Genomic DNA, 12,660 nt, shown 5'->3' with positions numbered 1-12,660 from the left:
ATCGCTAGACCGGACTATACGACCAACCCCAAGCGGCACCCGACGTAATTCAGATGCGTGTTGCGTCGTACAAAGTAGCCGAGTTTCTACGGTAGTGGGGGAACTGGACCGTAGGCCGAAGGTAAAGGAAGCCGAGGGACGGGCGTTACAAGAGACCGTCAACCAAGAGGAAGACGAAAAGGAAGAGAAACCGGGCGAGACAGCGTAAGGGAGCGGCGGCTACGAGCGCGGAACGTACGAAATAGAATGTAAAAGAAGAAAGAAAAGGGAAAAGAGGTGAAAAAAAGAAGGATCGGTAAATTCGGAGCAGGCATAACAGGTTTTCGATCTCCCGAACCGAGCTCAAACTTTTCGCCCCTCAACGCTCCTCCGCGTCCGATGAAAGAACCGTAATCGCACGCGTGCGTACCTAGGCGTGCGTGCACACGGTAGGATAATGTTAAGAAGATTGCAAAACACGTTTCGACGCTGTGAAGTACGTATAATAGGAAAGTACGAGAAGACGCGTCGGTATAAACAAGAGGCGTCTTGCTTGGGATAGAGGGGACAGGTACGCGTAAATCGGCGCCGCGTGCCAAATGGATACGAATTTCTCGGAAGTTCGGATCGGACCGTAGGGAAACCACGTGCTGGGTATCGCGAACTCTCCGCCGGCTATCGGAGAGTTATTCCCACGGAATGGCGAAACCGTTCGTGTCTACGTGTGACGAGTCGCGTACCGCGCCGCGCTACGACGCCTTTTCACGCCGCGAATCGCGACGCGATTCTCTGAATATCGAAAGCGAAGGTAAGCTGTAATTCGGGATCTTCCGTACGTGCGAAACGATCGCCGATACATCTGTTCGCTCCCTTCCGGAAAACTCAAATTCATCAGTTTTTGGCTATCGTCAAGCCGCATTTCGTATTGAAACAGCTAAATGCGTGGAGTACTTAAATATTTACTTGTCTCGACTCAAGATCCATCGGTTCAACAAAATGTTCGGTTGATTTCGACTAAATTTTGTCAGACCAACAAAAGTATATTGTCTTCGCCGCGTTTAGTCGAGTCAAATGATCCTTTCCGACCGTGTACCGAAACGACGAACGCGATCGTTGCAACCAAGGGCGACCGAACGAATATCGCCGATTCTTGTTAAAACGCTGACTCGAATTTGACTGATCGACGAATCGCGGCACGTGCCCGAGGCGTGCGACTGGTGAAGATAGCCGATGCTTCGAGTACGCCGAGTCCAAGTTACCGCCGCTGCTGTGGTCCGACACAACGTTGCGTAACGTCGGGCTTAAATATGAGCGGGAATGGAATAATTCGCGATGTTTCATTCGCCCTGCATATATACGAGTAGGTCTAACGCGACGTTCGCACATTTAACACATGCATACTTGGTACACGTGTACTAAACGAATAAACAAACAAATTTAAGAGAACACCGCGATTGATGAAACATTTTTTCTCAACCCATCGCTACGTGCGCGTTATTGATCACCCGTGCCGATCGCCTCCGCTTCCTAGTTTATTCAAATACGCATTACAGATAGACTGTGCGTCAAGATGCACGAGTGCAGTAAAATGCGCGGGAAGAGATAGAAAATATTGATTTAATCGCTATCAAGTGGTATTGAAAGTTGCACCGAAAGTTGTCTCCGATTTTCGAGACGATGCGAAAGATGCAAGGCTCGGTCGCGTCCGAGACCGAAACATGTTCGGCAAGCGATTTGCGCGTCATTTACAATTGGACGATATAAAGGATTGCGATACGTTGAATTTGACGGAGGGTGCTAGCGAATCGATCGAATTCGTTCAAACGGCAACATCGTGGCAGGGGAACCTGATCAATTCTGCGAGCAAATCACACAGACCTGATTATCTGTAATAACGTGACGATGTGGCAGACGAGCAGCCGCGAGTGTCGCGATGTACGGAAAGGACGGTGGAGTAGAAACGGATGCGTGCCGTTGGTAACTACCGACCTGCCCGTCTCCATACATGCAGCACACGGTGCGTCTCTTTTAAAAGACACCGAAATAACTTGGTTAAAAATACACTCAACGCGTTCATCGAGCCCTCCCGTATAACCTACGGCATCAGGCATGAAAAATCTTTGCTCAGGTCTACAAAGCGAAGAGGGAGCTTTTTTATCTCTCATCCCATCAGACCCCAACCTCCTCTGGTCTCCTCCTTTCGTCTCTGCATAGACGTAAGATTTCGCTTGCTCCAACACCTCGTACGTGTACAATACGTAGGTACGCAGCGGTCATGCCGACCCACCGTACCTGCGGTTACTGTTGTAAGCCCTGATCTAAAAACCGAGACGGATTCTGGATATTATACGATTTCTCTAATTACGGTGTTATATCGCTGCATCGTACGGTATTCTTGACAATTGTACGCACGTTCGTCGAGCGAGTGGGAATAACGGACTCGTCGTCACGATTAATGAAATGGCAAGTGGCAGATGCTCGGCTGTACCACGCAGTGGGTACGTAATAAATAAAAATATAAGAGTCAAGCAATTCGCACCGCCAATGCCCTCAACTAACCCGACCCAACCGTTTGCCCTCAATTGCTTTGTTTGGGACTAAAATATGTCACGTAATGTATTATTACTATTACGCACGCTGCGGCGCTGCACGTTTTACACGTAGCGCGACGTACGTTTGCGTTTACGTTCAAGTTCAAGTTTTACCCCGCGTGCAGCGTAATGTTTTCTCACCTAGGTCCCCTCAATTATCGCGTCAATGAAATTTGTGCAAATTACTCACGGGGGTATCGATTATCAGCAAAACTTTCGGCCAAACACGCAAATGATCGTGACCGCGGTATGGGTGCAATGTACGCGTAACGCTGAAATACAATTTTGTAACATTCGACGTGAGATCGAGATACGACGAGAATGATCAGACGTGATCTAGAGCGATCAGCAATATATAAATACACGTATGCCTGCAACAACACACCGACGAAGTACCGTTGAATTACGGCCTGGCAAGTGTGCGAATAACGTTTGATGCGCGCGATTCGGGCTTTCTTGATCTAAAAATTGCCCGGGGAACAAGTTGAAATAAATGAAGCAGCAAAAGTGGAAGGTAAAAAGTAAACGAACGAATTCAGAGAGAGAGAGAGAGAGAGAGAGAGAGAGAGAGAGAGAGAGAGAGAGAGTGGGGGGGGGGGGGCGAATACGAGAAGAAACGCAAGTAAGTGAGCGAGATTCCGGTGTAGCTGTTCAAATGTGGCCATCTTCCGGATCCCGCTCTTCGAAACCTGTACTCGAATTACGATGCAGCTGCTGCCACCGCATAGTGCATATCGGGCGATTCCCGATGTTAAAATCGTGGACTGATTCACTCGTCCGTAGCGGATAGTGAAATTGTTACACTCGCATCACGGACAGATAAGCGAGAAACACGCGTGGAACGCTGATGCATGGTACGATAAGTGTAATAATCTGAATTGCGATATTACGTATCGCCGCGCTTGTAGAAAACGTTCCAGGATTGCATCTACAAATATAATAATGCGGTTTACGATAGCGATCAGGGATTAGATATTGGCCACATCGTCGAGTTTATCGCGGCTGTCGTTTTTATTCTGACATTTACTTTCAAATTTCTTTCGATATTCTTCTTACATTTTCACACATTCAGTCATGTATATACCTATATAATACATTCGTTTGCCGCAGCATTTACGGCTTGCTAATACGAAAATCCGTCGCCGCGGGTGATAAAAGACACCGCACTTTATACGTATTAGGTATACGGTTTTATTATCGACTTCGCTCGGCCGTCACCGGAAAGGCACAGAGAACGAAGGATGGAGCAGAAAAATAACAAATCTATCCTTAGGAGTTACGCTACTCCGTTGCGTTACTTGTCGGTGGGGAGGCCGAACCCCGCGTGATACTCTAGTCGCGATGGAATTTATCTGATTTCGAAATGGTATGAACCCGGAGTTCTGTATATGGAACGAGGAAAGTTCGAGCCCTGCTCGTAAACGAAGCTGATAACGACACTGGCATTTCTCAGGCTCCACGGTTCTTTCGTGCGACATGACAGCGAGATTTTTCAAGCATACGATAATAGAAACGATCGGACATAACGTACCGGGAGACGAATTTTCCCGTATTTTCTGCGTTCCTCTTGGATTGGCTTCAAGTACATTCACGCGAGTACAAATAATGCGCAAGAAATTGACGAAACTGACGAAAAAATAAAAATCAAGATAAGAACGGATCAAACTATGGGGTTAAAAATGACGTAGCGACGTGTACGATTTGCGATCATCTCCCGAGTCACGCAGCGTATGTACGTACCACCGTATCTCCGTCGAGCTTGGGTAATGCTCAACGAGTGGCACGATTTTCTAATCAAACTCAGTTGAGAAAAATGTTTTGTATAAACTTTAATGCCACTTGACATATTACGGGTTAAACGTAGGAATCTATGTACACAATTCAACCAGTTATTTTCATTGTTACGCTGCTCGTTGTTGCGGCGTGTGTACCTGTAGGAACGCGTTGAATACTCTATCTCTCCGAGAACTTTAGTTTCTGTAAGACGAGGATCTCTTTTCTGTTATGATTTTCGTTTTGCAGATAAGACGCGAGAAAATCATTCGCAAAACTAATCGAAAATGCGAATTTAATTTTGCGAAGTGTGAATACGTAGGTGTGTTCGAATAGGTATGGGTATAACACAAGGTCTTATCCGTAAAGTTTAACAAGGAGTCACATAATTCGAGTTAAATGGCTGCAAGTTGTACGCATGCACGTATATTTTACCGAACAACACCACTTGCGCTTTATGACGCATTTATTTAGTGGCGTGATTATGAAACACGTAAGAGGGAGCCACGCAGAATCAACCGCAAGTTTTCATATCTGTATAAAAATAAAAAATAAAATAAAAAGAGAAAAAATAAGTAAATTTTTTTCCCACAAGTGTAAGCGTGATCGTATAATATGTTGTCACATCTCTGTATCATGCAAGAAAAGCCGTGATAATATTTATCGTTATCAATGTCTGTTATTTCAGTATGCGGGGTGGTGAAAAAAAAAAAAAAAAAAGGAAGAAAGCATTAGCGATTATGTCTCAAGATCAGAAGCGAAAGAACATAAAAAATCGCATGTAGTCTATGATAATGACGTAATTAAAGAGCCACGGTTCAATGTCGCGAGTGTATTTTTCTTACGGGATTATAGTTATTTAGCACATGCAACATCGAATACTTTATCGTAAAACGCATTTGACAAGGAAACGTTATTTGTGAATTAACGTTTTACACGGTAAAAAATTCAAAATATCTGTAATACGTAATATTCGACAGGCATATATGTTACAACGATTGAACCTATCTGGGTGTAAGATGTGAGTTAGTTTTTCATCACGACAGCTGACAAAAGTCAGGATTGTGAGTATTCTTTCTTTCTTGTTTCTTCTTTGTTTCGCGAATTGCCTTAACGGGAACAACACCTTGAATCTCGGGGATAGAGGAAAATACTAATAATAAAAGAAAAAACTTTCTACTTTTCCTTCTTCTTTATTATCGCTTTTCTACATTCTACTCAGCCAACAACAGACGTTGTATTATATTGTATGATGGGTGGTAAACAATGTTTATGACGATCTGAGGTGGAATAAAAAAAAGATAATTAAAACAATAACGATACCCGATACCTGTGTTATCACCGTCCGCTTAGGTTAGGTCAGGTCAGGTTATTTGGTTACAAGGTACTTCTGGTTTCCCCGATATATTACAAAGTGCAGGTATGGCTGCTACAGATATGGGTCAGAGGTCAAACGATTGTATTATAGGTACAAGATACTCAAAGAAAATTAAGTTGTGCGTAGCAATAAATAAAATTAAAAAAAAATTAGCAAGAGCAACATTCATTTCTAACCCCTAGCACTCGTCGTTCGCTGTTTTTTTTTTCTTTTTTTTTTTTAGCCGAATCTTCAAGCGAGAGAAAAGTTGAAAATTTTCCGTGCAATGAGAGACGAAAACGAAAGATGAGAACAAAACGCGTAAAGGGTATAATGAGAACGGGTAGGAAGAAATGGGATTGGCGTTATTTCTTTTCTGCTTTAGTCGGAGTATATAATCGCGGTTCTGAATTAATCACTGAACGGGTTGTAAATTTTTATCATACCGTCGTTCCGCCGGATTCCCATGGACGCTTGAAGCTTTCGCTTTCCTAGCCGGCTTTCGCTTTCGCTTTCAGTTTCGATTCCACCCCCGCTCGACCCCCGGCTATCATCCCCACCTCGGCTAGGGGCTATCGACCAGAGTCACGATTCCCCCATCTCTCCCTCTTTCTCGCTCTCCCGCCTCGCCGAGTTATCGCAGTTCAGCGAAGGTAAAAGCGCCTGCGCCACAAACACCCTTTCCGGTGTCTGTATCATCCTTGAACCCGACTTACGAAAGGGAACTACGGCAAAGAAGGAAAGAGAGAGCGAGAGAAAGATAGAGAGGGGGGAAGGGGGGGGGGGACTCGGTTGAATGGAACGCGATGTGTTGTAAACGTCGTCATCGTCGTCAGCTGATGAGAGTCGGAAGAGAGACGGCAAATAACCTTGGCCTCCGTGAAACGAATACTACGGTCATACAATTTATCCCGCATGATCGAGCGTCTTTGTCATCATCTGCACCGTCAGCTGCATCTGATCCTCCTCCTACTTCTAGTTACACTTCTTGCTTCACTCTTTCATCTTCAGAATCACGCGAGCGGCATAGAATTTTCGAAAATCTGCCAAATTTCACGGATCATTTAGCACCCGCATCCGCACGAGTAATAACGTTCACGATGATGATACGTTGTAGAGAAGAAGATGAAGGAAAAAGGTTTGCGAGAAAATTGACGAATATCGTGCACGATCGAACCGCTGAAGAGACATTGACGCGGGGATCGTTAAGAGGCGCGAATTCAAATTCTCCGAAGTTCGAAGCACCAAGAAAGCTGAATGAGGGATAAAGACCCAAAGAGAGAGAGAGAGAGCCGCACTGCGGGCGTGATTAATGAGAGATCATCTTGGGTCGGATGTAGGTACTCGTACGTGTATATGTATATGTGCACACACACACACACACACACACACACACACACACACACACACACACACACACACACACACACACACACACACACACCTTTATGGGAACGCGCGTACGATACGTATAGGAATATATACGCCCTGGGATATATTAGGAAAATGCCTAGAGAGGGGTTTTCTCCCGGAAACGAATGTATACACGCGTATACACGTATATTGTATACATTATACGGACTACGGTACGCAAGAGAAACACTAACCTACGCCAACGATCAGTTCGGGAGGGGAATTTCTTATAGGCACCCAAGTGTCACGTATCGATGCTGATTGTGAGCAGGGGCGGGATTTTATTTTCAATTTCATTTTCAATTTCAATTTCATTTTCATTTTCGCCTAGCGCGCACTTCCGTTTTACGTAGAAATAGCTATCGCGAGTGGGCAAGAGACGTGTCTTTTCGGGCGGGTAATCGATTGCGACAAAAACAAGGGATAAAGCGGGAAATCGATGATGAAGATCACCCGTGCAACATGCGATTACCTACTCCAAATTTTCCGATAATCTTAGTCGGTGTTGTCGTTTATACGGTGGATCAGCGTCAATCGTTAATTAGAGTTATGGCGTGTTGCGCACCCTTCTTCACAAGGGTGAATCAGCGTGTAACAACGCCGTGGCATGACTCGGATCACACCCTTCGTCTCGAGTTACAGATTGAATCGAAACATACCTCTATCACCTACTTTTGAGTGAAAATAGCGAGCGATCTCGTATTTTCAATTGCGTTATCATTCCCAAGAGTTTATGGTTAAACCCCGAGTCCAGGGATGTAATTAAATTTCACGCTACATGCGTAAGGACTGATAAGTTGAATTTTAAGCATGTATTATTATACGCGTGTAGGTAAAATGTCGGGGTATCCTTACGCGCAAACGAGATGTCACAGAATTGATATCGATTGCGAATGTAGGTAGGTACGTTGCGGTATACTTACAACACAGCTGTGCACTCTGACAATCCGATGGATGAATGAAGCCGAGACGAATAGCGAGGGATGGTAGATAATGCTGGGAAAACAGTGGAGGACGGAAATAGTCAAGGGGAGTTCAAGGAACGAAGGGCGGTCAGTTTCACGAGGAGTACGTCGAGTCACCGCGATACCACGACGGAAAAACAAACAGCTCGTTTCACCGCTCTTTGGGAATGCCGAAAATTTCACGAGATAAAGAAGAAACTTGTAAAAAACTTACGATTATAAGCGAAACACTTTGTTTCCCATCATTTCATACGAGAGTGCCATATACTAACTTTTTTCTTCTCCGCGAACTTCGATCACCTTCGATTCGCACCCTCGCATGGCGTTGGATTTCTTGCCGGCGATCTCAAAATTTCCTTCCTCACACCTTTGCATTACGATATTATGTCATAAATATTTATGATAGGGTACAGGTTCGGCATTTCATCGTTTTCATTCTCTTTGACGACAAGTTGTACGTTGCTTTAGTTTTGAAAATGTTCACAACCCCGTACGCGCCGATTTTTATGCCAATTTCTATTACACACGCACGCACGTCACATATGTATGTCATAACATGAGGGCAGGGATTGTGAAACAGTAGCGAGTGTAATTCGTCCCTGCATTTGACACTACGTACGTCTCGGCTTTTCTACGTAACTCCCTTCTCCTCGTCTCAACAAACAAGCGTGATAACAAACAAGACTACATTCATTCGGGTAACCAAAGGCCGAATTCACTTCGACGGAGAAGTGTCGGAAGATGGAAAAAAAAAAAGAGAAAGAGAGAGAGAGAAAGAGAGAGAGGAAAGGAAAAAAACACTTTCAAGAACCATATTGATATGAAGACTGCATCATCAACACAGCGACATTAGGAGTTTATGTATATATGTAAAGCGTAGACGGTAGCGATAATAAATAAGTAAACAACAGGGCAATAAGAATGCAAGAGCTGAATATGAAAAAACAGAGTCAGTGTGAGATAGACGAGTTATAGAGGCCGAGACCGCGAATCTAGGCCTTTTTCCTTCTCCTCTTTAAGTTTCTTGTTTCGTTTCCGGCAAAGGGAATATCGAGGTGGTGTCGTCGGAGAGACGTGGCGAAGAGTGATCCGGTGCAGTGCGAGGTGTGTTCGAACCGGAGTAGCCGTGCCCCCTGACTGAGAGGGAGAGTGGTTCCGTAGTCGCGAACGAACGAACGGAACTCTCCGGGATGCGCGGCGGGGTCAAGGGGAAAAACATCGAGGTGGGGCGGAGTCGTGGAGGGGAAGCTGCGACCGAGAGAGGGAGAAAAAGAGAGAGGGAAACCAGGGCAGAGGGTGACGCGAGGAAGAGGGGGGGGGGGGGGAGTTATTTAGGCCAGGAAGATCGGTAGTGTGCTTTGCAACTTCTTGCGGACTAACTTCCCGGAGTAGCCCGGGATAACGGAAAGTTAAAACGCGTCTGGCGTATCTTGGACTCGGCGCACGAGGAAGGGAAGATCCGAAGGGAACTGCCGGTCGGATAGAGGCTGATTTTGAGATTGCGAGAAAGGGGTGGTTGAGATTCTTGAGGCTAACGCCGTCTTGCGACGCGGTCGGGGGAAAAGGAGAGAAACGCAATGAGGGAAGGGGGATGGGGGGGAGAGGCATTTCATCTAGCGAAGACGCTGCGGCGGGGGTGGAAAGGTGGACGCGGAGTTTTACGAGTTCAAGGATCTCGCCCAAGGACGATTTGAGAAACCCCTGCAGGGCGGCGGTACAAACAACTTTCGGAGACAACTATTCCGTTACTGTATCCATCTTCTTATTCGTCTCAACTCCGAGACTGGGTTCTAAACGATAAAGAAGAAAGAAAAAAAAACCATTATCTCTCTCCCTCTCCCTATGGGCGGCTTCCGCTTTTATGGTGAATAAATTCGGGCACATTTAGGAGCTTTGAAGGCAAGAACGCGCGGGAACCGGGAGGAAGATCGTATAACCGGAGGTAGCAGGATCGATACCGGGAGGATAGAGCATAGAGTCGACGAGGATTCGCCAAGTTTCTCCGTCGCGCGGCAAGATCTCCTTTGCAAGAGAAAAACTTCTGTACCTACCTATAACAGGGAGTAGGGTATTATAAGAAATAGAACTATCAAAGCTATTGGCGAGGAACAGTTCTTGTTTTTTCCACCGTCTTCCGATTATTGGAGGATTTACGAGCTGACATTTCGGTACCGTGACTCCTGTACCTCGGAATCGTCGCCATCCTCGCCGGCTGTATTAATTTTTTCACCTCGTGACGCCCTCGTCTAAAGTAGAATTTATCGCCCCCCCCCCCCCCCCTATCCCAGCTCTAACGAAATCTTTCCTCGTCCCAAATATATATTTATCCCTGCACCCTTTTTCTCTCGGCCTTTTCCAACGTCCGCGGCATTCCTCACTCCTTCTACCCTGTATTCCACCCCCGATTCATTTTCACACAACGCACCGAGGAGCCAGCCGACCGCTATCCGATAGGGTAGGGCGGGCACACCTCGCTTTGGAAAGCCAAGCTGCCTCATCGTCGGTTGAATGAGAAGAAAAAGGAAAACTCTACGCGGAAGCCAGCGCACACGAATCATCGCGCGTCGCTTCAACGATACGTCACGACGGTTTCTCAGACACGTACGTAAAATGACTTCAATCAACTTTGGACGACTTCTCGCCACGCGGAAACATTCATCCAAGATACGCCTCTGGCTTGCACGAAGACTCCAACGACGAGATATGTCGTTCACTCGTCCGTTCATCATTCGTTCGTTAAATTGTCATATGTACCCACAGACCGTAACATAGCACAGCGTTAAGATTAGAACAAGAATGAGAGAAATGCTGGAAATAACTTACGTCGAGATTGCGAATTAAATTCAGTCGGTGATTTGTTATATGATTGAATCCGCGTTCCGTTCCTTCCCAGAATTACGATAATAACGAAGACGGATTCAACGCCCGGCGCGGGCTAACGTGGCGTTCGTTTGATGCGGAGGCACGTGCGTACCGCGTATCAAAATGAGACGTTGATGCGAGCAGATAAGGAATACAGGTACTCGGCTTGCATGTACGACAATTAATCCTGGTATGCGATATGTCACAGTTGAGGCCTCACGCGTACCTCGGCGACACCGGAATTTGAACTGCAGCTAGTCCGTCGGCGGGCATTGACTATATAACGTAAATCCTCGTGCCCGATTGGTCGAGAGGCAGGCGCACACCTCTGCCGGCATGACGCAACGGATCGAGATCCTTGAGCAAGGTCCACGTTACGCCGGTGTCGTCATTTGACGCAAAAATATTTCGCCGATTTGTAAGTTACGACGTTACGAATGTACGGGATGCATCATTTCTCTTTCATCTCCGGGGGAGTAACGAATTTTTACTCGTCGACTTTTGCTCGAGTCAACCCGAAAGTTACCGTTCTTTCACATTTGTACACCGAGTCCTAGATGCCGGCGCACCTGAAAGTCTGTGTATTAAAATTCTAATCAGATAGAGTAATCAGCATAGTTATATAGACGAGGCAGGTGACAAGTATTTAAAACTTAATGCGAAGCCTTATTTGCAACCGAGAGGACGGAATTAAAAGAGGCATCGGAACCTGTCAAAATTCACCGCAAGACACCTCGACGTTTTTTTCCCTCTCCCTCTCTCTCTCCTTTCTTATTCATTATCGGTTCAGTTACGACTATTATCCTCACACACGTACAGAATTCATTATTATATCAACTTTCGGCCGGCACACAGCAACGGTTTCTCTTTTCCATTTTCCAATTATTTCACCTTCTCGTATAAAGTTGTTACACCTCGCTTCGATCGATCACGAAGTTCTGGATCGGGGCAATTTGTTATCCATTATGTATCGTAATACGTGCAACAGAAATGTTTCGTGGCCGCAGGTTCGGTTTCTGCGTTGCCTTTCGCGAAAGTTCGCACACCTCGCGTATTGTACATAAGTAGGTATACACCTGTATTACAGAGTCGACCGTTGAGGTACTCGTAAAACGAAAAGAGGACACAAGGCAGGTAGCATAGCGCGTGGTAATTAGGATCATTAAACGAGCAGGTTACATACGCGTTGCGAATTTATACATGCAGGACCGGTCGGAGGGTCGTAAAATTGAAAAAAATAAATAAATAAATAACACGTTCAACAAATGAAAGAGGAACGGCAAACGGGGCAACCAATTCATATTCCGTATGCAACGCCTTTTTAGACCTGCGAACTCGCAAAACTCTACCCGGCCTTGCCGCAGAAAGGCGTGAAAAGATGATTTCCAATGCATACGCATAAACTGTTTGGAATATCATGTGGAGGCTTGCTGCGCGTATTTATTATACCGTCGTCATCGTTAATTGTAAGTCACCGGACGCTTTGTACATACATTTTTGTGAGGTACCTTGTATAATAAAAATGTAAACTGGGTAGATTAATAACTATCTCACAGTTACGTGTTACGCAGCCGTACAATGTATGCATGCGCAGCTCGTGTCCCATGATACAATTTGTTTCGTTGAGTGATACCAAAGTATCAGGGGGGGGGGGGGGGGGGGGGGCGTAGTACAGAACAGTAATAAAAATGTACAGGTATAATGCGCATAGGTATAGTGT

General features: G+C 45.7%; 1 protein-coding gene across 4 annotated transcripts in view; it reads right to left on the bottom strand.

The window, feature by feature from the left end:
• Positions 1-12,660, bottom strand: part of sima (HIF-1 transcription factor component sima) — a 53,024-nt gene that overhangs the window by 20,826 nt on the left and 19,538 nt on the right. The gene's annotated exons all lie outside the window — the stretch shown is intronic.

This window comes from Neodiprion pinetum, chromosome 7 (genome assembly GCF_021155775.2).
Source record: "Neodiprion pinetum isolate iyNeoPine1 chromosome 7, iyNeoPine1.2, whole genome shotgun sequence".
Lineage (NCBI taxonomy): Eukaryota > Metazoa > Arthropoda > Insecta > Hymenoptera > Diprionidae > Neodiprion > Neodiprion pinetum.
This window is presented reverse-complemented; position numbering and strand designations above follow the sequence as displayed.